This window comes from Xyrauchen texanus, chromosome 2, assembly GCF_025860055.1.
Source record: "Xyrauchen texanus isolate HMW12.3.18 chromosome 2, RBS_HiC_50CHRs, whole genome shotgun sequence".
NCBI lineage: Eukaryota > Metazoa > Chordata > Actinopteri > Cypriniformes > Catostomidae > Xyrauchen > Xyrauchen texanus.
Window position 1 is genome coordinate 31,569,983 of NC_068277.1, and position 23,405 is coordinate 31,593,387.

A 23,405-nucleotide genomic window follows, 5' to 3' on the forward strand; every position below is an offset into this window, starting at 1 on the left:
TTATTGACATTCACTCTCTCTACTTGGAGTGTTCTTGATAGTTTCTGAGAGAAGCTGCAGTGTCCCTTTCATGAACTAATAATTTTTTTAAAAGTTGAAACAAGTTGATAGGTAATCAACTTTATGCCACATATGCTGTCAATAGAGCTTAACGTGAACTTTGAAGATTTTGGATAATAAGTAGGATCACGTTTGGTGCACACAGATCTGATTAGAGTCTTAATAATGTATTTTCTGTCACATTTGCGACCAATTTTGTCATAGTCTGCAGACCTGTAGGGTTACCACCTGTCCCGTAAAATACGGGATTGTCCCTTATATAAGCTTGTCAGATGGCGTCACAGGGAAATCGTACCAGATCGCAAATTTAGCATTTATATTAGCTGGAAAATGTGCCTACTGTGGATAAGGTACTGAGTTTTTTTCTATATAAATATTCAATAAGATCAAACAATGTATGAATACAATCATAAAGACAAGTACAGGTGAAGGAAAAAATAAACAAATAAAATAAATACAAATTATAAAAAAAATATGTATAAACCTTCCAAAATGTATACATAAATAAGATGACAAATAATCGAAAAAACTTTAATATATTTTTAACATATAAATTATGTATTTTTTTTATAAGTCATGAGTCAGGAAAGTTCTCATTTTAGCATATAAGAAAAGATATACAATTTTTATTAATAAAGCATATTAACTCAATTCATTTATTTCTAAAACTGTGGAGGATGTGGTTAGGGGCCGTGATCCCCCCCCAAATTCAAGTGGCATTTATTTTAAACCTTCAAAAGTGGCAACCCAAGTGAGTGGTAAATTACAAAATTTGCCACTGCTCTCCACATTTTTACTTCTTCCTCTTAAACTCTGTGAGATGTGCTTGTCTTATTTATCCGGCCAGATAATGCACTCTGGCCTGACATTCATTATTGTAAAATATGCAACCTCATATCTGATTGAACACTTACATTTTTGGATAGTTTTCCTGTGTTTGGTTTGGCGTAACATTTTCGGCATTTGACAAACTCTCGAACCAACAGAGGGTCCACTCCAAAAATTTGTAAACAACCTAGTTGCTTATGCTTTATAAACCGCTCTCGCAGACGCCAATCAAAGTGAACTGATCAATAATATTGAGGATGTCTTTCCTGTTGTATTTTCATTGGACGGCATGCCTTGACTATGATTGGTCAGCTCAGCCCCGTGTCTAGTCTGGTGGTATCGCGATATTTGAGCAAACGCGCTCTCGCATCAGCGATGTAGAGAGCTGAGAGTGTGCGCGCGACTGCCTAAAGACAAGAACTAGCGGATCTCTCTCAAGCGAGGTGCAACCTTTGCTCTTCGCTCTGTTTACGTTACCTTTGAATTTTTAAATGCCCGAGTAACAGCACACTTGAACGCTTCAAAGGTGAGTGAATACTATTTCTCTTTGCCTTTGCGAGTGTTTTTGCAGATTCTGCAGTGCGAACATGTCGACGAGTAGAGCACCAGGTCTACTAGCCGCTAGTATCAGTCATTCTAGCTCTTTTAACTTTTCATTACTAAATATCAATAAACGTTCAACTCGAGTTCCCTTAGCAACGTCACTGCTTATCTGTTTCTCAGCATGTCATTGCGACTGTTGGGGTGCGTGTGATCAATCACCTGTATTTAAAGGAAGGTCATTTTTGGGTGAACTAATCCTTTAAACATGTGGCACCTCAGTGATGAGATAAGATCTATATCTGAAGAACAGCAGAGCAGAACAGAATAGCAATTTCTTTATTTCTGAAGACAGCAAGTGCTGGCACAACCAGGACTAGAAAAATACATTAAAAGTAGCTCCACTAATCATACTGGACTGGACTTAGCCGCATCATTTGTAGAAATATTAAGCTATCAGTTTGACCGTTTTTAGTGAACCAATTTCATGCAGGTCAAATATGATTACTGCGCTCCGTCCTACCCCAGATCCTTGAAACTATACCCTACTCCTGTAGCCATTTTAGATAGCTCTTAGCTAATGTAAAGCCCATACAGCAGCCAATCTCGGTGCAAAAATGATACTGTTAATAGATCCTCAAAATTTGGTCCTAGCTGTATATTCTTGTCATGAAAGTCCCTCACTATCAACACTGAAATGTCCAAGATGACTCAAAAGTAATTTAGTGCACCTTAAAGGGTCAGGACACCCACCTAGTTGAGCCCCAAGTTTCACACCTCAGACTGAGAAACGACTTCAGAATTGGGTAGGAAAATATGTAAATATGTGGCAGTATGAGAGCAGATGAAAACAAACAAAACAAAAGTTTTGGACTTTGTATTAATCACGGTACAAAAGTGAAGAGTTAAGACAATAGAACGGTTTGCAACTCTGTAAAAAGATTGGATATTTTGTTAAAAATTTTAAGAATGAAAACAGCACTCAGAGCAGGCACTACCATCAATAATTCATCTTTATTCTTGCAAGGAATGTTTCATGTTTAAGACAAGTTAAACTCTATTGACAGTATTTGTGGCATATGCGTCTAGCTTTTTTTCAGCACAAGAACACGCTTGAGCTGAACTGGTTTCAACTGTGTTAATGGCATTTACCATACAAATCATTGGCCTGATATTCTCCTAGATACTCGTCCACCTTATTGGTTGAATAGCCACATCATCTTATTTAAGAACATTACGATATTGATCTCCAATATCGTAATGTCAGTTCCTTTAATGAGTCCATCAATGTCAGCAATAAGACATAATATTATGTGTTCATGTGAATTCAGGCTTCCTTGTGTCTGTCATTTTCTAAGCTTCTTTTTAAAATATTTGGCACTCAAGTTCGTTCCATGTGGTGAAGTAAGGATTTTTGAAAGTGTTTCACAAGGTCTGTCTGAAAGCTCAGTCATCTCCTCTTATTTGCCCATCTTTCTTCATGCATAATAGCTGTTCTTTAAGCATCCTTTGTGCTTCTTTTGCACCTTGGGCTGATGGAGTGCTTTGAGGTCAAGAGAACCACTATTTATCTGGCCGCCTTCTGTGAAACCTAAAGAGTTCTTGAAAACACATTTAGCCAACATTCAGAGCTACCCTTAGATGGAACCCTCTAATAAGTTGAGTTGAGACTGCCTACTAAAAAAGCTTTCTGAAGTAGTAGTATGGAGGTGCAGTCAGAGGAAAGATGCTCTTTCCTTATGGAAAATCCTTTGCAACTATGACCTCTTTGTAAAACAGCCAGACTTTCTGAAAAATTAGATGAGCTGTAATGAAAGGAAACGGTGTCGTCTTTTATTGATGTTTGCTTTCAAAAATAAGCCTTTGTCTTTTTACGCTGCAAGAAACAGAGTTGTGGAGAAAACTGTGGATTTTTGCCAGGAAGTGTTTTCCAAGCAGAGAGGCTTGAAATGAACCCTGCTGTGCATTTTTTCTTCTGATGTTTCTTCTTGTTGCATGCTCAGAAAATCGCAATGCTCACATACACGTGTGGAAGCCCTAATACACACATTTTCTACCTTTAAATGGGAGGAACAGCTTGGAGATTTGTAAATATAGTGGGTGCCCTGAAAACCCTCTGGCTTAATCATGTCATTTTCACAGAAGACAGGAAGTTAGATTTCCCTTCAGCTATAGCAGTTGACATCAAAGACCGTTTATATCTGAAATGTCTCTGTGGAGCCAGGATGATATATGACTTATATTGGTGGATGTTTACGTTGATCTGCCAGGTTTGTTCTCTTGATAAGTGCCCATAAAAATCCAGATTGGATTTTTCAGATTTAGGCATATTTACATCTCATATTATTAGGGCTTCCCCTGATAGTCGACCAAAGGTTAGTCGAGGAGAAGAGTCTTGGTCGACCAAGTTTTGATTGGTTGGTCGCAGAAAAAAACTCCACATAAAAACGAAGAACAACGTCGTATTAACGCTGGTTGGATGCTAGGTGGTACTAATTTTCACTAAGCAGGGTTCAGGTTAAGCCTACTAAATAAAGCAAGACACCTTGATTTCAAAATTAATTTTTTATTTATTTTAACAAAAAATTCAAATGAAACTGGAAAAAAAAAAAGCGCAATTAAAATGTGTGTTGTTCTTAATTAAAACTTTTTAAAGATGGTTTTACAACAGTTGACAACATTTCTCTGGCAAATAACCTACTTCATCTGTACATTATCTACCAGATGGGTATTTGATAATAATAATAATAATAGCCTAATAAAAATAATTTAATACATGGGAAAATGAGCCAAATATCGTCTTGACATCATCAAAGGCATCAGCTATTGGTGATCACTCTGACCATGGTTGATCCCCGAGCTCGTTGTCTGGTCGGCTCAACCCTAATATGCATTTCTCTCTATAAATTAACAAAATGTTCAGACAGTCTCCTTGCTGGTTTTTCAGACATATTCAGAATCACCCACCCCCCCCAAAAAATGTTCAAGTAATTAAATTAATATAATCAACGTGTGGCTAGTCGACTAATGGCTTAAATGAACTCCTAATAATTGACTAGGAAAATCTTTGGTCAGGGGCAGCCCTACATATTATATAATTTTTTTTAAAACAACGGAGCTTTATATTGTTAGTCATATATTTAAATATGCAGTTATAATGGAGCTACAGCAGGTTTTTGCGTAGACATGAGACAGTCTTCAGATGTCTTTCCAAGTGTAAGGGACACAATGCGTAATTTAAAATTTGAAGGAAGGACGTCAGCTGAGAAAGAGACATTTCATCTCCTGATTTATTTAACAATTTACATTCCAGTCATTTGCCATGATATACCTTGTTTGTGTTGTTTTCAACTTCTGATATACACTCACTGAGCACTATTAGGAACACTATAGTCTTAATAAAGTGCTCGACGTGGTCTTCTGCTGTTGTAGCCTGTCTGCCTCAAGGTTTGATGTGTTGTGCATTCTGAGATTTTAATCTGGTCACTACAATTGTACAGAGTGGTTATCTGACTTTCCATAGACTTTCTGTCAGCTCTGACCAGTCTGGCCATTTTTCGTTTACCTGTCTCATCAACAAGGCATTTTCGTCCACAGAACTGACATTTAAAAAGACAAATTGTTGTTTTAGTCCTATTGAATTAGAACTTTCAAAAGTGTACATTAACGCATTGACTGCCTTCTCTAATTTACTTTCAAAGGTGTCAAGAGCAGGGTGAGTTTTGCACTTTTGCTGTGCCTGTTTATTCCAGATTGTGACGGGTTTATGCACATTTTCACCTCAAAATGACCTTTGTTAGTGTGGTATTTCAGTCACGCACTGAAATTCTGCACTTTGCTCCTCACCGTTCTGTGCCATAGACACACACACGCTCAAAGAAACCCATTGCACCTAGTTAGAGCTGTCTCCCCTCAGGCCTATGTGGAATATTCCAGCTTGTTTGGAGGGATAGGGGGTGGTGTGCCCAGTGTGAGGCTCTCTCTCACTGGGGAATAGAGTTGTTCATAAGCCTCATAAGAGGATTTTTCACACTGTTGACTGCCGTGATGCAAGGAAGGGAGTTCAGGAATGGGGGGTGGGTGCTTTTTCTAAGAAGGTTTAGAAGACTAGTGTGGTGTAAAAAGGATTCCTCAGATCTCCTTTTATTGCCATTTAGCATTAGTGCTGAAACGTTTTGTTTATGACAATGTCGACAATAAAAAAATTGTTGACAAAAAATGTAATTGTCAAATAGTTGTTTATTCTCATTTAAAGTAACATGAGATCACTTTAAACTCTAATGATGATGCACGAGAGCCACACTGCTCTTCGCGCTTGACTGAGGAGAGGAAGAAAACACAGATCACAGTCCAAATGCACTCTAATCTTTCACAGCTTCAGGTGATGTAGATCTCAAAATATGAGGGAATTCTACAATAATACAAAAGTTATTACAGAAGCACTCTCGTTGTGGAATATGCAGAGACGGAGCTGCCGCTCCACATAAGAAAAACTTGCGTGTCGAGCATCCTTAAAGGAAACATCCCGGCGTTACATCTTTAATGCAGTTATATTTAATGTGTTATAGCTTTATTAAAGTTCAAATAATAAGGAAGCAGGTCATGTTTGGACGATACGCAAACTGCAGTGGGTCTAGTGAGGGGGGCAGCTGGGTCTTAATGTGCCTCATGACGAGCCTCTCGAAGCACTTCATGATGATGGGATGGTAGTCGTTGAGGCAGGACACTGAAGACTTCTTTGGCATGGGGACGATGGTTGTGGCCTTGAAGCACGTTGGAATGACGGTGCTGCTCAGAGAGATGTTGAAGATGTCGGTAAGAACATCTGCCAGCTGGTCTGCACATCCTCTGAGCACTCTGCCAGGAATGTTGTCTGGTCCAGCAGACTTCCGTGGGTTGACTATACTTGCTCCTGCTTTTAAAACTATTATATCATCCTTGTTCACGTGCAGTTGCTTCTCCACATAATAATTTTGTGTTGTCTACTGTGTTGTTTTAAATTGTATTAAATGTAATTGTTAACCTGTATGTTTTTCTAATGTACTGTATTTATTTTAGCCCCATTTCCTTTCCCTAAGTGGTTATTCCACTTGTCAGGCCGCCATTGTAAATAAGAACTTGTTCTTAATGGCTTGCCTGTAAAAATAAAGAAATTATTATAAGTAGAGTTTTCCTCACATCAGCCGTGGTAAGACAGAGCACCTGGTCGTTGGGAGGAGGGGTGGTCTTCCTCGCCACCACGTCATTCTGTGCTTCAAACCTAGCGTAGAAGTCGTTCAGCGCATCTGGAAGGGAGGCATCTTTGTCATAGGCAACTGATGTTGTCCTGTTGTTGGTGATGGCCTGGATGGCCTGCCGCGTGTCGCCGCTGTCCTGGAAGTGACTGTGGGTTCTCTGGGCGTGTGCGCGCTTTGCCTCTATGATGGCCCGCGACAGTTGTTCTTAGGGCAGCCTTGTCGCGGCGGAGTCTCGGGTCCTCAGCAGCTCATGCACCTCCGCAGTCATCCATGGCTTCTGGTTGGAGGGTGCGGTGATGGTCTTGGAGAAGGTGACAACATCAATGCACTTGCTGATGTAGCTGGTCACTGATGCTGTGTATTCCTCCAAGTTGGTAGATTCGCCATATGTTGCAGCCTCCCTGAACATGTGCCAGTAAGTACACTAAAAACAGTCCTGAAGAGCAGAGATGGCTCCTTCTTGCCAGGTTTTCACCTGCTTCTGGAGCGGTTTTGTGCATCTGACGAGTGGTCTGTATGCTGGAATTAGCATAACAGAGATGTGGTCTGAGTAGCCGAGGTGGTGGTGGGGTTCCGCCCAGTATGCGCCTGGGATGTTTGTGTAAACAAGATCAAGCGTGTTCGCCCCTCTCGTTGCAAAGTTCACATACTGATGGAATTTACGGAGCACTGTCTTGAGATTCGCATGGTTGAAATCTCCAGCGACAATAAACAGTCCATCAGGGTGAGCGTTCTGCAGTTCGCTCATAGCCCCATACAGTTCACAGAGCTCTTCCTTAGCGTTAGCGCTGGGGGGAATGTAAATTCCGGTTGCAAATGCATTCCATTCCCTGATATTCGGAACTGCAACGCTCCTGTTAGCTTAGCAAGGGTTTGACACTCATTAGAGATGTCTCCTATCAACCCAACTGATAAACAATGCTGCAGTGCTGTTTCGGAAGGGCGTTTGTTAAACAACCTTTAATATCATGTAATGTGGAAACAAACTAATTTATCAATTATTACTTAATAAAGTGGATGTTTATCACTTTGTATATCTCCTTGAGTGTCGACATGTTTGTGTGACATCATGCCCCTGCATCTCAGCGAAAGAAGAGTGAAGAAAACACTTCAGTAGGCAGAACAACAAACATGCGTTACGTTCTTGCGTTCAAAACACTCGGAGCGCAAATGCGATCTAAGGGATCTCAAGATGTGTTTTTTGAGTATTGAGTATTAAACTATATAACAGTGACCTAAACATTTTATGTTTATGATACAACACACCCGAGACGTCTGACGTAGGTGTAAATTGACGGGCCCTTAAACAAGCCCTCATAATAAATCTCCAACTGATTGACAAATTCATTTGTGAAATGGATTGCTGTGAACTGTATGCCAATGATTGACTTATGATCAATAATATGGTAGTACACATACATTGTATACATTGTATTCCAAAGCCGCTTTTTGTATTGTCTTATCAATGATTAACTCTTCTGCCACGAGAATATGTCTGAATATATGTTTTTATTTTTATATATATATATATATATATGTGTGAATAGCGCTGAACGTGCTTTATTCCCACTCTAGATAGAAATATTTATCTCTAGTGCTGAACGCTATTTATTTCCGCTCTAGAGAAATATTTCTCTAGCGCTGAACGCTATTTATTCCCGCTCTAGAGATAAATAATTCTCTCTAGCGCTGAACGCTATTTATTCCCGCTCTAGGTGTCAGATAACTAGCACAAAGCTTCAGATCTCGATCCGGATTTAATTGTCCTTTGAGTTTGCCAATTGAGTACCCCTGCTCTAGACCAGAGTTTCCCAACCTTTTTTCTGCCATGGCACACTTTTTACAATTAAACAAATTCCATGGCACACCTCTATCCCACTGTCCCACATAACCATCATTGATAGTTTTCCTTTTCAAGAACTTCTATCCATTTTAGTTGCATGTTTTTGCTATGCAAAAAAACTAAAGTCTTGTAGGTACGGTGTATAATGAGATCACAGGTGGCAAGAGTGCTAATTGGTTAATGACTAATGCAACAAATTTGCATCTTTTCTTATTTTTAGATTTGTTCTTGCAATGCCACAGTAAAAAGTTTTGTTTTTAACTATTTATTTACAGGGCTCCAGACTAAAATTTAAGAGGGGTTGCACCGGTGTTAAATTCTACAAATGCTCACACTCATACCACTACTTGGCCGCAGCGGTCCAACGGAAATAAAATTTGTTTCCTTTCATGGTTTCTTTTTATCAGGATCTTGATAATTAAAATACAGTCATCTGAAGACAAACAAAGACTTTTCCTTCTATCAGAGGGCATTAGAAAAGATTTTACACAGAAGGAAAGTTCCATTGTATCCATATTTTTAACTCTGGCATTTGCAATAAGATTATAGTAACCAAAAGTAAAAGTAAAACCATGATTAGCAGTAACTATAAAGCAAATTATGGCATTTTTCATAAGAAAAACACATCCAGAAATTAAATTCACTGAATCACTGAGATTACATTTATTACCCATTCTGATGGTAGATTTAAATTAGATAATCACATAAATAATTAGGTGTACTGGTATTTCTAATAATGTGCTCAGTGAATGTAGATGGGCTTAAAGCAAAAAGAAATGGCCCAAAATTTTATTTTTATTTCATGTGTCTTTAATGCCGTTGGAGTTTCATTGAGAAATCTGCCTTTATTAAAGTTGGTTTCTTTTTTTAATTAGGCATAACTTTATCTGCATGTTCTATTGTAGACAGCTTATTAAGTAAGGGACAATATGCCGGTCGTTATTGCAAAATAAAACCAGATAGGGTGATCAGGACCCCGATGTGAAGCACAGCCAATGGGTCTTGCATCACCCTGTCAGGGTTTTTTTGTGTGAAAACAACCAGCTGACTGTGCTTTATCCCACTTATTACATGGCTAATAACCAAATGAATAAATGGACATTAAATATTGATTTGCTTTGAAATTACCCTGTTATTATTTGAGAAGAAATAAATCACACAACAGCTGATTTGCACCTCTGGTTTGTTGGTGTTTATTTTGTGAAAATGACTGTCTGACTGCTCCTTATCAGCTTATTTACAAGACTGTGCCAAACAAATGAATAAATGAACATGAAACATTGATATGAGTTGAATTTATTTTATTAGCTTACAGATCGCACAGTGGTATGAGAAGTAGGAAAGATGACACAATACCTGAAAAACTGGTCTTATATGACATGATCCCCTATATGTCAGGGCCCTATAAAATCCGTTTTATTTTTTCCCAAATTCCGTTTTTTCCGTTTTAATTTTTGAAAATTCCGTTTTTTCCGTTTTAATTTTTGCGAATTCAGTTTTTTTACCCTTTACTGTTATTTCAGTCGTAAAAAGAGTGTGCTTTTAATGTTAATGATTAAAGATGTACACAAATAAAACAGGAAGACCTTAAATTTATTGAGGTAACAAACATCACATTTACTCAGTACTTTTATGATGCAACATAACACTGCACTCTAAGTACTAACAAAATATTAATGGTTATGAACCAATGGTTATAAATAAAAGTGCTCCATTAGCTTTTTCTTTCAAGTAAAAAAATAGGACCTCTCAATTTCAGAATTATAAAGTATTTCATAAAGAATCATCTTTTCCATACAGTACATTAAAGTGCATCAAAAACAAGGCAAAATACAGCAAGTACTCCCTGAGTTATACAATTAAAGTTGACTTTGTCACAAAAATTATAAGGGGGTGGATCATTTAATCCAATCACACATTTCTATATTAACATATGTTGACCATTGTACAGTACAGGCTGTTAAATTCACACTAACTTACCAATGACGATGTTTAGGATGCTGCAGTCTCTCGCATCAGTAGTCTCATCCACAACAACGGAGTACTTTTTCCCACAGATCTTTTTTAGCACAGAGGAGATATGTTGCTCGAACACTTGGGGTAGGTGAAGTTGGCGAAGACTGCTTACATTTTCAGGTAGGGCTCCTCCCTGTTTGCAGTGCTTCTTTAGAAACGGACGCAGTTTTGTCATCTTTTCCAAAGGGATGTCAGCCTCAGCACACATAGCGACAAAATCTTCAACAAACTCTTTTCTTGAGTCCGAAGACTTGAATGCAGCAGCAGTAATGCACGTCTGTAGGGACGTGGTGGCCTTGCTAACGTTATTATTGTACTTCTCCTTGTTCTTCACATGGCTTTTGGATGACAGGTGGTCAGTGCATGTATTTTTGCGCTTCCAGTCAACGGAATGTTGACAAAACTTGCAAAACAATAGTTCACCTGACACGTAAAAGTCACGAGGGAACTGCTCGGCTCTGTACTCAGGGCTTAGCGTCGTGTTTCTCAACTTTTTCGCCGAAAGCGGAGCTGTGGAGAGCCGCTTCGCCATTTTTTCATTGTTTTGATGGGGGAGGGTGAGGGGGAGCTGAAATGACGGAGCGGGAGGGGTTGTGTCGCCCAGATTTCCGTCCCCCGGTGTGCATTTCCCCCAGACGTACGTTCTTCTCCCACACAAAAACAATTTCATTTCAAATGTAAAAATTCCGCGAAATTCCGCGTTTACACCAGATTCCGCGTTAATTTGCCAATTCCGCGATTCCGTGATCGCGGAAATTATAGGGCCCTAATATGTGCAGTTGTTACTCAGACATATCAGATCGCTAGATGGCGCCATTGACCAATCAGAATTGAGTATTCCAGAGAGCCATGTAAAATATATTGAAGTCATCTAGCCAAAACCTAGTTGATGCAGTCCTCTTCTCAGAGCATGTTTACACAAACCCATGTAGTCCAAGGTTTCGAAACAAGCTGCCCGTCAATCAGACATCGCTCGGGTACCGAATTGAGTCTGTATTCTGTACATCCAATATTGTAGAAAGACATTCTGACAGAATTGTTTTTTATTTTAGTTTCAACTGTTTGACATCCCTTTGTTCTCAATAGTGGATTGTCTTGCACCTCTTTCCCACCAGCTCTGTGCTGACTTGTGCATTAAGAACAAGATATAAAAAAAGACATGCTAGAACATTCCCAGCTGTCGTTTTTGTAGCCTTGGTGTAGAGATGCCTTTCCACTGTGACAAAAGAATATTAATTTTAGACAGTTCTTCTGTGCTTGTGGGGTTTTGTTTCAAGCATTTGATTTGTGTGGTGTCTGCCCCAGGCTTGGTAACGCATTTGCTGCATTGGAAAGACTGAAGGAAATACAATTCCAGATGCACACTGAAGATCATCATCATCAACTAGGCCTCTATCTGCACAAGAAATGGAACAGCTTCCTTCATCCCCTAGTCTCTCTCTCACTCTCTTTCTTTGATTTTCCCCTCCACTGGACAGTTTCTTCTCATAATTTATGAATTATAAATCCTGATATGAAAGCAAAGCCTTTAATTAGCAAATAATGTCTTGCGCTTATGCAAAGTTCAGATATGAATGAATAATCCTCCCCCTCTTATCCTCCTCTCTTCCTGTCTGCTCCCAGGAAGCCTTTTTCCACTGCAATCCATTTTATCCTTACCCTCATATCACCCTTATAGAGATGCTGGGTTATCGCCAAGGCTTTTTGAAGCACTCTTTGCACAAAAGGCTTTTGATTTCAAGCATCAGCTAATAAATATTCCATGCAAGTTCCTTTCATAAGCAAACAAGGTGCAGAGGATATGGTGCTTATCTTTCTGCTGACAGCTGAAAGATGCACTCTGGCTCTCAAGACTGACTTAAGGGTCAGAGGTTATTAGATACACCTGTGCCTTTGTGTGTTTTGGGGTTTGTATCTCTAATCGGCTGAAGGCTGCCATGAGAAACAATCTGCCCTGGCTGGTGGGTTGAGTGTAGGCCTGCTCAGTGCTGTCACTGAAACATTAGCCCATCCGAACTCTTGAGCTCGTCATCGGTGAATAATCGCACACATACCCCAGCAATTGGGCACGAGCCCATGGCCATCTGACCGAATGTCTGGTGGTTTTGTTTGTGCAATGCCATGTCTTCAGCTGAGGGAAGGCTGCCTCATTCTCTTGAGGAACAATTTTGAAATCTCAGCCTTAATGCGGCTGTTTAAAATGTCAGAGATCTAAGTTGTTTATGCATCAGGAGTGATGCATCCATCATCAGCTTTAAGAGGAACTCCTTTTTAATTTGTAGAGCTCCAGGGCTTTTGTGCTGGTTTTGCAGCCTAGCTGGAGTGACTCTGAGAGAGCCAGTGTCTCCTAGAGTGTCCTTACATGCATCACAGCATCAAATTTTTAATAAAACCATTAAAGGAATAGTTACCCAAAAATCCTCATTCTGTCATAATTTACTCAGCCTTATGCTGTCTTAAATTCCTATGAATTTCTTCCTCCAGCAGAACAGAAACTAAAATATTTTGAATTATATATGATGTCTGTTTGGGGTTCAACACTTTCAAGCTGCAAAAATTACATGGGCTAAATACACTATTAAGCTAAATAGTGCAGCTTCAGTGTTTCTTCCAAAGCGATACATTCAGGTTTTGAAATTGACACCCGGCAACCCACCAAATTGGGTTTCACTTTTTCCAGAATGGAAAATACTATGAATGTCGGGCGACTTGGGTCGCAGCCGAAGCAAATTTAATTGTTTTGTCACACTTTCAGTACTTAATAAGCACCAAGCATGCCTCTTATAACTTAAACGCGCATCTCTGCTGGGCGAATTAATCGTGTTTTCGCACAGACTGTCCTAAACTTCCGTGATACAGCTGGGCTTCACTCGATATCACAGCGGCCGGCCGAGACCGCAAAACCATCAAACTGCTAGACAACCTTTACATTATAAACCACATTGACGAAGTAAAGAGTTAAAAACATCATCAGATTTTATTTAAATATCATCCTTACTTAAAAATGTATATTAAATCTATTAGGGTGAATCTGTTACATATTATTTTTATTAAACTGTAAAAGTTATAGTTAAAGATAAATGTGTTTATGCTATTAGTTATTTCATAACAAATATTATAGTTTTTTTTTAAATAAACATCTACATAAACCTAACCACATTAAAGAAGATCCATTCTAGTTCCTAAAGTGTGCCATTAACAACAATTTTTTGACAGAGGAATCTTGGAATTAAGAAACACATTTCTTTTGGCTTTAGGATACTACCCTCAGCAGTCTGTTACCAAATGATGAGATCATTTAATATTTTAACAGAAAAAAATATTGCAAATAAGTGATCATTAAATTTGATGAAATACCACTTCAATTAAATATTAATTACAATTCTATGTGTATCTTTTAACATAATTCAATATCAACAACCTTCGAGTAATTACCTCCTTTGAATTCTTTGGTCATTTCAAATCAGACATGATGAAATTGTTTTTCCATATTAATATGGAATATTATATCCATATTTCCATATAATTTTTTGCAGTGAATTTCTTTACTCAATTAAACTTAATAAAAAGTATATATTTTTCCCGTTAATTCAGTGAATGTCTTATAGAGGTATTTTTAAAAGATGATTTTGTCCTCTTTATTGTTAATAAGCAAGTTTAATCCAACCTTTTAGGTTGGGGCACAGGCTGAATAATCGGTTAAGAACTAATGATTAATCTGTGCAATAATCGGCAAATAGTCGAATAATCATTAGATTAATCGATTATCAAAATAATTGTAAGTTGCAGCCCTACTTATCATGAAGAAAATTGGCAATACGCAGCTCTATTTAGAAGAGAAAGTTAGTTTTTTGTGAGTTAAAGATGGATCAAAGTGAAAATAAAGGTGAGAGAGTGTAGTCTTGGCACATTATCCAGTGTGTACACTGTCTTTTTTGGCTTGTTTTCTGTTTTCTAAATAATATCTAAAACTCCTTTAAAACAATTTACATTGACTAAAGCTGTACTGCAGAAGAAAAATTGTTATCGTTAAAAATTGGAGAATGTTGAATACAATATTTAATCAGGGCTCAACATTAACGCTTGTCCGGGACAAGTGGATTTGTGAAGGGGCAAGTAAGAGAAAATTTACTTGCCCGACTGTACAAGCAGACTGATTAAAATGTCAATAATGAAAATAATAACTGGCTATATTTGTGATAGCATCGGCCTGTCACTTATTAGAGTTCATATCTAGTAACAGCTGCGCCCTGTTTGATTGACAGGCGGTGTATGTGTGTTTGCTGAACTTGCGCATGTTTTCCATAAATGCTCTCGCTTATGCACACCTGAACAGTCAAATACATTTCAAAATGTTGCCAAAATTCCCGTCTTGGTGAGTTATTCGTTTAAACACCGAGTCTAAAGTGAACGTAAACAGCGGAGATAAAAGCGGTTTTGTATTCAAATGTCAGACTTGTAAGTGTAAATGTAAACTAATAGAGCTTCTGCCCTCTAGTGTAGTGTGTCATAATAATCAAACAACCATAACAAGCTTTAAAAAGTATTACTGTATTATAATCATACAGTAAAGACCTGTAGTAATGTTATGTTGCATTTCATTCTGAATGTATATTTGAATACTTGACAGCCTACTGCTGTTAAAAAGCAGATTATGTTTTATCTAATTCTATGCATAAACTCTTTACTAGTCTTGAATAATTACTTAAGAAACAATTATTCCATTATTGTGTGTTATTATTTGTGTTTTTGAAGCTAGTATTGAGAATAGTCAAATTTCATGGTTGATCTTGCTGCAATAACATGATGAAAAAGTAAATCTCATTCCATAGAAGTGTGAGCATCCCTGATGTAAATGATGGTGATGGAGGCTTTTCTTTATTTGACTAACATATGTAACATAAAATAATGACAATATGAAATGACAATAGACTCCTCCCCTACCCAGTGCAGTTTATATTTCAAATTCAAAGAAATACACAATAATAAGACAACACAAAAAATTATATGTTCAATAAATACATGTTTCCAAAGTCAATAATAATCACATTAAATTATCCTGATCTCAGTATTGACCAAAATAATCATTATATATGATTTTTGCCATAATCGAGCAGCCCTTAATAAATAAATAAATATATATATATATATATATATATATATATATATATATTTATTTATTTATTATTTTATTGGTAATAAGATGCACTACTTGGCTTTACAGTATTAATGACAACATTTAATGAAAAAAATCTGATTACCTGAGGCAAAAGGCTGCCATGGCTGGATCACAACATGCTGATATTCAGTACACTTGCTTATGTGATAATGCTTACAGATAATAAAACTAATAATATAACCATTTAATATTATATTATTGCTACTGCTTTGAGTATTACATTTTTACAGAAGTAATACTTTTTCTGTCGTAATGGCTTAAATTTCACACAGTCAGTTGAAGAGAGCTCTTATATCAGCTGGGCTTTTATTTTGAAAGATCTTTTGAAGTTCTTCCTGTATGTGAAGGGTTCATTAGTTATATCAAGGTTCTCGCAAGTCGCGAGCTGAAATCTCCGAGCTGCAATGGAGAAATTAATTTGAGAGTTCACAGCCGTGTATACAATAAACACACTGATCTGTTGCTCTGCAGATGGATACTATTGGGGACACTGCATGAAAATCAAGCATTAGTAGTTTGTGACTGTGTGTGTGTCATTAAATGACATCCTTCTGCTGTTTAATGATCACACTTGGCCATGTAGATGCCTTTATATTATTATTTTCAAATGGCAGTATACTAATGACAGTATACTTTTATATGGTACCGAAATTCACAACATGATGATATCATACTGTTTTAATATTTTGGTGTCGCGATATTTCGTTAGTACCAGTATACCACTTAACTCTTTTAGCACATTCCAAGTATTTCAGCTCAATGTTGCATCCACATTGGTGAAAAAAATTTGTTTTTTTATTTTGTTTACAGAACCCAAAGATATGAACATCATTTGGTTCTGTTTTTTTTTTTTTTTTTAATATTAATTTTTTTATGGAACCAGTTCTGGTACCAACCCCACACACTTGTTATAAAAAGCCATAGTTCTACCACAAGGCCTGCAGAAGAGAAGAATTATGGATGAAGGAGAGAGAGGGAGAGGGTGTGGGAGAGAAAGCTACTGAAATTCCTACAATGTCTTTAAGTAGAGACACTCAGCAGGTAAGCAGCCTTGAAGCAGCTGCTAAGGTGTCTGCATGACTGTTTCAGAGTGAGAGTGAGTAAGACTGTGAGCAGAGACGGAGAGTCCCAGGGAGGCAGCGCAGAGATAGTGGGAGAATTTATGCAAAGCTGCTTCAAGGGCCATCAAAGGTTTACAGATGAGCACCATTTCCATGTGTGACTATGACAGGCTCCACACATCTCCCCTACTGTGACACTCAAACTCCCACCTTGTCTTAGTTCCCAAAATCCACTGTGATGGTGAGGGTTTCTTTTTCACTGGGATAGGGCCTGACCGGAGGAGGGGGCACCAGATCACACAAAGAAGTGATGGGGCCCTGGAAATGGCACAGGGTCAAAGAGGTCTTTCTCCTTTTGAGACACTTGATGTTACTTTTGTTTCTGTTGTTTGGCCTGCTCAGTGTTTTTAGTATTGTCTGTGGTGGACATGGGGCCAGAAGAAATTAAGCAGTGCTTTGCCATCTTCAAGGAGATTCGGTTTCTTACTGTTTTCAACAACGTGTTTGGTGTCTGAGTGCTTCCAGAATCGTCTAAATAAGACAATAAGATGTTCCTGTCCAATCTGTCCTCACAGGAACAAAGTCTGGCAGCCTAATGTAAGTAAAGAACGGGACCCTTTCAAGTGCACATCTTTACACGATTTTCGAGTTTATCTTAATATTCCCAAACATGACATTTAGAGCAGAATTCTGAGTTATTTTAGTGCAGTACCTGTAACTAAGCTTTTAATGTGCATGCTGCTTATATCTGTCTGTCCCTATTGTGCATGTTCATGCATTTGCTATTCACATTGTATGCTTATTTCCCTTAAATCTTTGCATACATGTAGAAAAACCGGCAGTTTTAGCTGCCTTTAGCATTGTCCCATTTCTATAGCATCCCCCAAAATGCATCTTAAAATTAAGATAATTAAATTAATTCACAAACTCCTGCAGTTTACTCTTGATATCATGTCAGCAAACAAAGAATGGCTCTCGCATGATTTCGAGCTAATTGGCACCATTTGCAAAGGAGAAAAAAATTAAAACGGCTGAAAATATTAAAGACAGAGTAGGGAGATGTGGGTGAAGTTTTATTTTCTAATAATATTTTGTCTCCTTCCTAATAACTTGCCCTCCTCTTGGGCTTTCTCTGTATTTCATTGGCTCTAGCTCATTGTCCGTCTTTCACTCTGCACTATGGATGGGCACGGATGCTCTGACTTTCATACTCATGAAAACTGTGATCAATGGTGATCATGCATGATGTGACTTTTTAATTAGAAATTTAGTGACAATTACCTGACAACTAAACACGAAAGTGTCAAGGCTTATTTTTAATTTTGAGATTGATTGCGTTGTGATATTAATTGGTACATTGATTGTCAGAGACATCTCATAGCAAACAAACTTATTTGCGATGCTGCAATGCTATCGTTACGATAATCAAAAGAGTGTAATTAACCTTGTTTTGAACACCTACCTGTCTCTACCAAACGTTAACAAAAAAGTGAATGTTTGTTACTTACCATAAATCTCCCAGTGATGTAACGCAGACCTGCATCTCAACGATATGGGAGTTGAAGATTTCAGAGTTTCCAAGTTAGAAGTTCGACATAATGTGTCATTCCATTGCAATTTCCCCAGTTGAGAGGTGGGAGTTGAATGGAACACTTCATGAATCACCACAACATCAACAACGTGTTGTGCACATTCTTTCATTGAGTTGGGCAGCGAACCTTCACTTAATGACAAAATATGATGCATTATATTTTGATTATGCAAACCTTTGTACGTTTTGTAACAGATAATTTTTTAACATCCTATAATAATGAATAGACACTGGAACATCAAGTAGTGATGCAATGGTTGGTTGGTTGGTTAACTTTATTGTCCACATTGTGGAAAATTGTCTCTGGCATCACCAACGCAGCAGTCAAAGATGTTCCCCCGGAGCAACAATCCCCCGGAGCAACCTGGAGTTAAGTGCCTTGCTGAAGGACACAGCGGTGGTGGCTGTGGGAATTGAACCAGCGACCTTCTGATTAACAGTTATGTGTTTTAACTTTTAGTCTAATACGCCACCACCAGCAGGAAATGGTGTGAGTTTTTTTTTTTCTGCCACTGAAATGAAATGTCCCCCCCCCCACCCTTTCATGCCCCAATGCTCATATTTCAAATCTCCTCTGTTTTGCATCTTTTTTAACCCCACCTTCACATGACCTCTCTATTGAGATTTGTTTCAGGCCAATATGATTAGGGTGTTAATTGCCTCAGTTTACAAGTTCCTCTCGCTCTGCGAGTGTGCGCGCGTGCTACCACGTTAACAAGAAAAGTGCTGCTCTCTCTCTTACTTGACAAACTGTTTATATGTGTCATTCACCTTGAATGTGATTTTCATATTGTTTTGATGAACATGAATGATAATGAAGTTTGTGTTTGTAGATAAAATGATGGGTAAACTTGCAGAAATCACATTGTAGAGCTTGACTGTGTGGGATTATAAATTGTGTATTACTTGTTAAAATGGCCTTAAGCTCTGTATCTGTTTTATGATGTAAAGGCAGATCCACAAAGGGGAGCCTACAAGGTTAGCAAAACAAAGCATAATGCAGTGGTACACTTGTGAGAAGACCAGAGGTCGTTCTTTTTGATTGGGTGTCTATAGAGGTTGTCTATATGCTTCAGTACCCTGAATAAACTGCCTTTTTGAGGAAACAGTTCATCACTTAATTAGTTTACCGCCTGTCTGCTAATCTTCAGCGTGTTTTACACTAAATATTCCTTTTGGAGTGAAGCATGTGGGGAGATTACTATGATAAAATTGCTGTTATATAAGAGAAATCCCAGCCAATTTGCAACAGATAGTTGTCAGTTTACGTCTCAACCCATTTATTTGTATGGTGTCCGCAAACGCAGATTTAATGTTGTAACACTGAAAGTGGTTCATTGACATCAGCTCCATTTATTTGAAATGTTAAATGTTCAAGTCTCTAAAACTACTACTTTTTTTTTTTTTAGAAAACACACACACACACAGATAAATCTCTCTCTCAGTCGCACTAGGGGCCGGGTGTGTAGTATCATGACCCGGCCCCGCCGTCCGCCCTGCCACAACATAAATCAAGCATATTTGGTATCGTTTGAAAGCTGAATCTGAACTTTTCACAGATAACCATCACTTCTGCATTTGTTACATACAATAAAAAAATATGGCCTGAAAACATTTGCATGGCAAATCAGTACCACCTAGAGGTCATGTGGTAGAAATATTAATATGACTATAAAAGTATTTCAAATAGCATGTAAATAGTCAAAGCATATATCAAATGAAAGCTCTCATTCTCAGTAATGTGAATGTACAATTTATTCTGTTGGCCTAATTCCACAGTTTGAAAGATTTTCCAAAGAATTACAAAGTAAAATATGATTTCTGTAAGATATTAAATACAAATGTCTCTTATGCTCCGATCACTTGAGCTATATATATATATATATATATATATATATATATATATATATATATATATATATATATATATATATATATATAGCTCAAGTTCATATGGATAGTGTACAAGGAATTAGTACATTGCAAATGTATCTTACAATCCACAGACACATTTCTGCTGATTTTGCCTTGCAAGATCCACATGTAACTTTATGTGAGCAAAGCAGCTATGGTGATTTCATTTTACAGAAATACCATCAGGTGGGGCATGGTTTATTCACAAGGTCAATGAGCAAGTGCCCCACACTTCAAGAAAACAGAGGCTGACATCAGCAGAAAGTATCAAATATTTGTCTCAATTTATCTTATATATAACCAAGGAGAATGTCATATTTTAAGCGTTTTAACCATTTAAGAGTGCTTTAGTCCTGGTGACAATGTGTTTGTGTTACATGTCAGTAACTTCAAGTTAATAGGATTCCAACACCTGACTGACTGTGTCTTTGTTTCTGGTACCAGTCAGCATTAAATTCTACTGTTTTAATCATAACAAAGTGTATAGACCAGACCTGGGCAACTTATGGCCCACAGACCGGATCTGGCCCTCCACATGGTCTAATGTGGCCCATAGCTCATTTATCATAAAAGTCTTTTTTTATTGGAGTTATCTTGCATTGGGACCCAACGCACCTCCACAGCTTTTAAAGTCTGCTGTTTTAAGCTTAAATGTTAGTGTTACTGGACATTTTTATTTATTTTCTACATGATATATAGTGTAGAACAAAATATACAGCTTACCGTGATATTGTGGTGCAAACTAATAAATGTAACCACTGCCCACTCACCAACGGTATTTTGACACTGCCGGGTTGCCAGGTTTGAACAAGTTTGCAGGCAAACCACACTGCGTGCTGCAGCCATGGAAGCCAGAAAAATGAACTGGATCAGAGATAACAGATTCCACCCGACCTGAAAAGCCTCGCCATCCTTCTAAAAAACACCATGATCAGAGGCGTAGTAAAACAAGGATAAATATTGGAGATGCCTATGGAAGATGGAGACAGCTCTAAGCCCAGAAATCCTTTAAAATAGATGCTGCGTTTGCTAGTTGCATTCTGGCAACCCCCGTGAGCTTCGAGTCTGGGGCGGGGCAGACAACTCTCCAATATTTAGAATTTGGACTGCAGTACCCATTTCAAACGCTTGTTGTCATTCTTGCATATAGCACCTTTAAAGCTCTGTAGAGGAAGTCAAACCTCTCAAATGGCTGGACAGCCCTGACATTCTATTCAACACTGACGAGGAAAGCAGACAACACTCTGAATGTGCCAAAAAATAAAACAAAATGTATTACACCACTTTACAGTCAGAATAAATAGTCCCAATAGAAATAAGGTGTTGATTAAATTTAAATTGAATTCACATAGTATCTAAATTAAATAAAACATTTGGTGTCGATTTCAAAAGGTTCCAGATGCTAAGATTATGCAAATGGTGTAAATTATACATGTAGACAATAAACATGTAACTATATGAATAGTATATGTGTGCATATATATATTAGAGGTCGACCGATTAATCAGACGATTTTTGTGCATTTTTTTACATAATCGGCATCGGCCAATATCGAATTATATCAAGCCGATTATTAGGCAGGCGCATCTGTGGGCAGCCTAGTGTTGTTGTGGAACACGTGTTCGACGCACGCTGCCCCTAGAGTCATTTTCCAGCAGAGTGAGAAGACCTCATCCAGTGCCTAAGGAAGGAGCTAAGTTTCTTGGAGAAAATGGTAAGGATTAAATTTGTATAACTCCTTTATATTTAATTAAAAACTTTTGATATGTTACTGCCAACTTCAAGAAAAAACGCGATAGACGACATGGCGTTCGGCTACTTTGGATATTGATAGCGTAGTTGAAGTTGCATTATAACAGCAGAAGTGAAATGTCACAATAAGTAAGCAAGAATTTTGCAATTACAGACAGTGAATCTGAGACTTTTATTTGTTCTGTTTGTGTGTCTTATATTTGAGAAGGTTGTCACTCGATGCAGAGAAATAAGCTATAGGCTATTGAAGGACTGGCTTTGGTAAGCTCGGACGTTATCGGTTCTACTGTCGGTACTGGAGAAATTAAGAAAATAAATTTATTATTGCTATAAAGAGAAAGTTATTTTATCTCGCCAGCCATTTCTATGTATAATAATATGAAACCATTTGTCTGTGATGCAATTTAGCTATTCGCAGTCAGAGAGAGAGAGCGAGAGATCTCGCTCAAGCGGTGCCACAGCGAGCACAACATGAGCCCTGCATAATGAGTGACGACGGAGGACAGAACTAAACATTCAAACGTAGCCTGGTTTAGATCTGTGATATTAGTCTGATTTTATTTTAGATTTGGCCTTCCAAAGATTATAAAAAGAATATTTATACATAAGCCGCATTCTGTCTAGCACAACTTCCTTCCCTTCACAGCGGTGCACTGACATTTCTCCCTAAAACTCAAACTTAACACCAGAATCAGCATGATCGGTGATTGTTGTAAAGTACCGTTCCCAAGGCGGCGCGCGCTCCGAAACAGACCGCAACGAGACAAGCAAAGTATAGGCTACTTTGGGTTTCATGTGCGCGTCTAAACGATCAACTATACACAAAAATATGTCAAAACGACAGGCTTGGAGATTCACTTAAACACAGTTTATGTCTTAAATGGACGTAGTTGTGGAAATAGTTGGGAGAAAATATGGTGCATCAGGAGCCTATTAGATCTGCACTCGGTCTTAAAGGGGAAGCAGTCTAATAAACATGCTGACGATTGAGCCATTACTGCGAATCAAACAACAAAAGGCAAAGAGAAAATCACTTACAGCTCTTGAATGAATAACTTATTCATTAATAAGCATTAATCTATCTATGATAAACTATGCAGTGTTATTTTACAATTGATTACTTTATTAGATTTCTTTTTAGACCACACCTGAACAGTAATGTTAGTAGACCTTCCTGAAATTAAATCACTGTGCCTATATAACGTTTATCTTTGTTTAATATATATATATAACAAAAAGAACCGTTAAGAATACCGTTAAAGTACCAGATCGATAAGCAGTATCGGTAAGAGTAGTAATACCATTAAAACCTTAACGATACCCATCCCTAGTTATGCCTGTGCTTCTCTTGGATGCTCTGAATATTGGATTACGTGTCTGGATT

The 23,405-nt window shown here is 37.9% G+C and overlaps 1 protein-coding gene across 1 annotated transcript in view; it reads left to right on the top strand.

Annotated features, from left to right (window-relative positions):
* Window positions 1-1,284: 1,284 nt before the first annotated feature.
* LOC127652710 (D-glucuronyl C5-epimerase B-like) overlaps window positions 1,285-23,405 on the top strand; it is a 69,414-nt gene continuing 47,293 nt past the window's right edge. The window contains 1 exon segment of the mRNA XM_052139035.1: window positions 1,285-1,414. The gene's annotated coding sequence lies outside the window, so the exon portion shown is untranslated.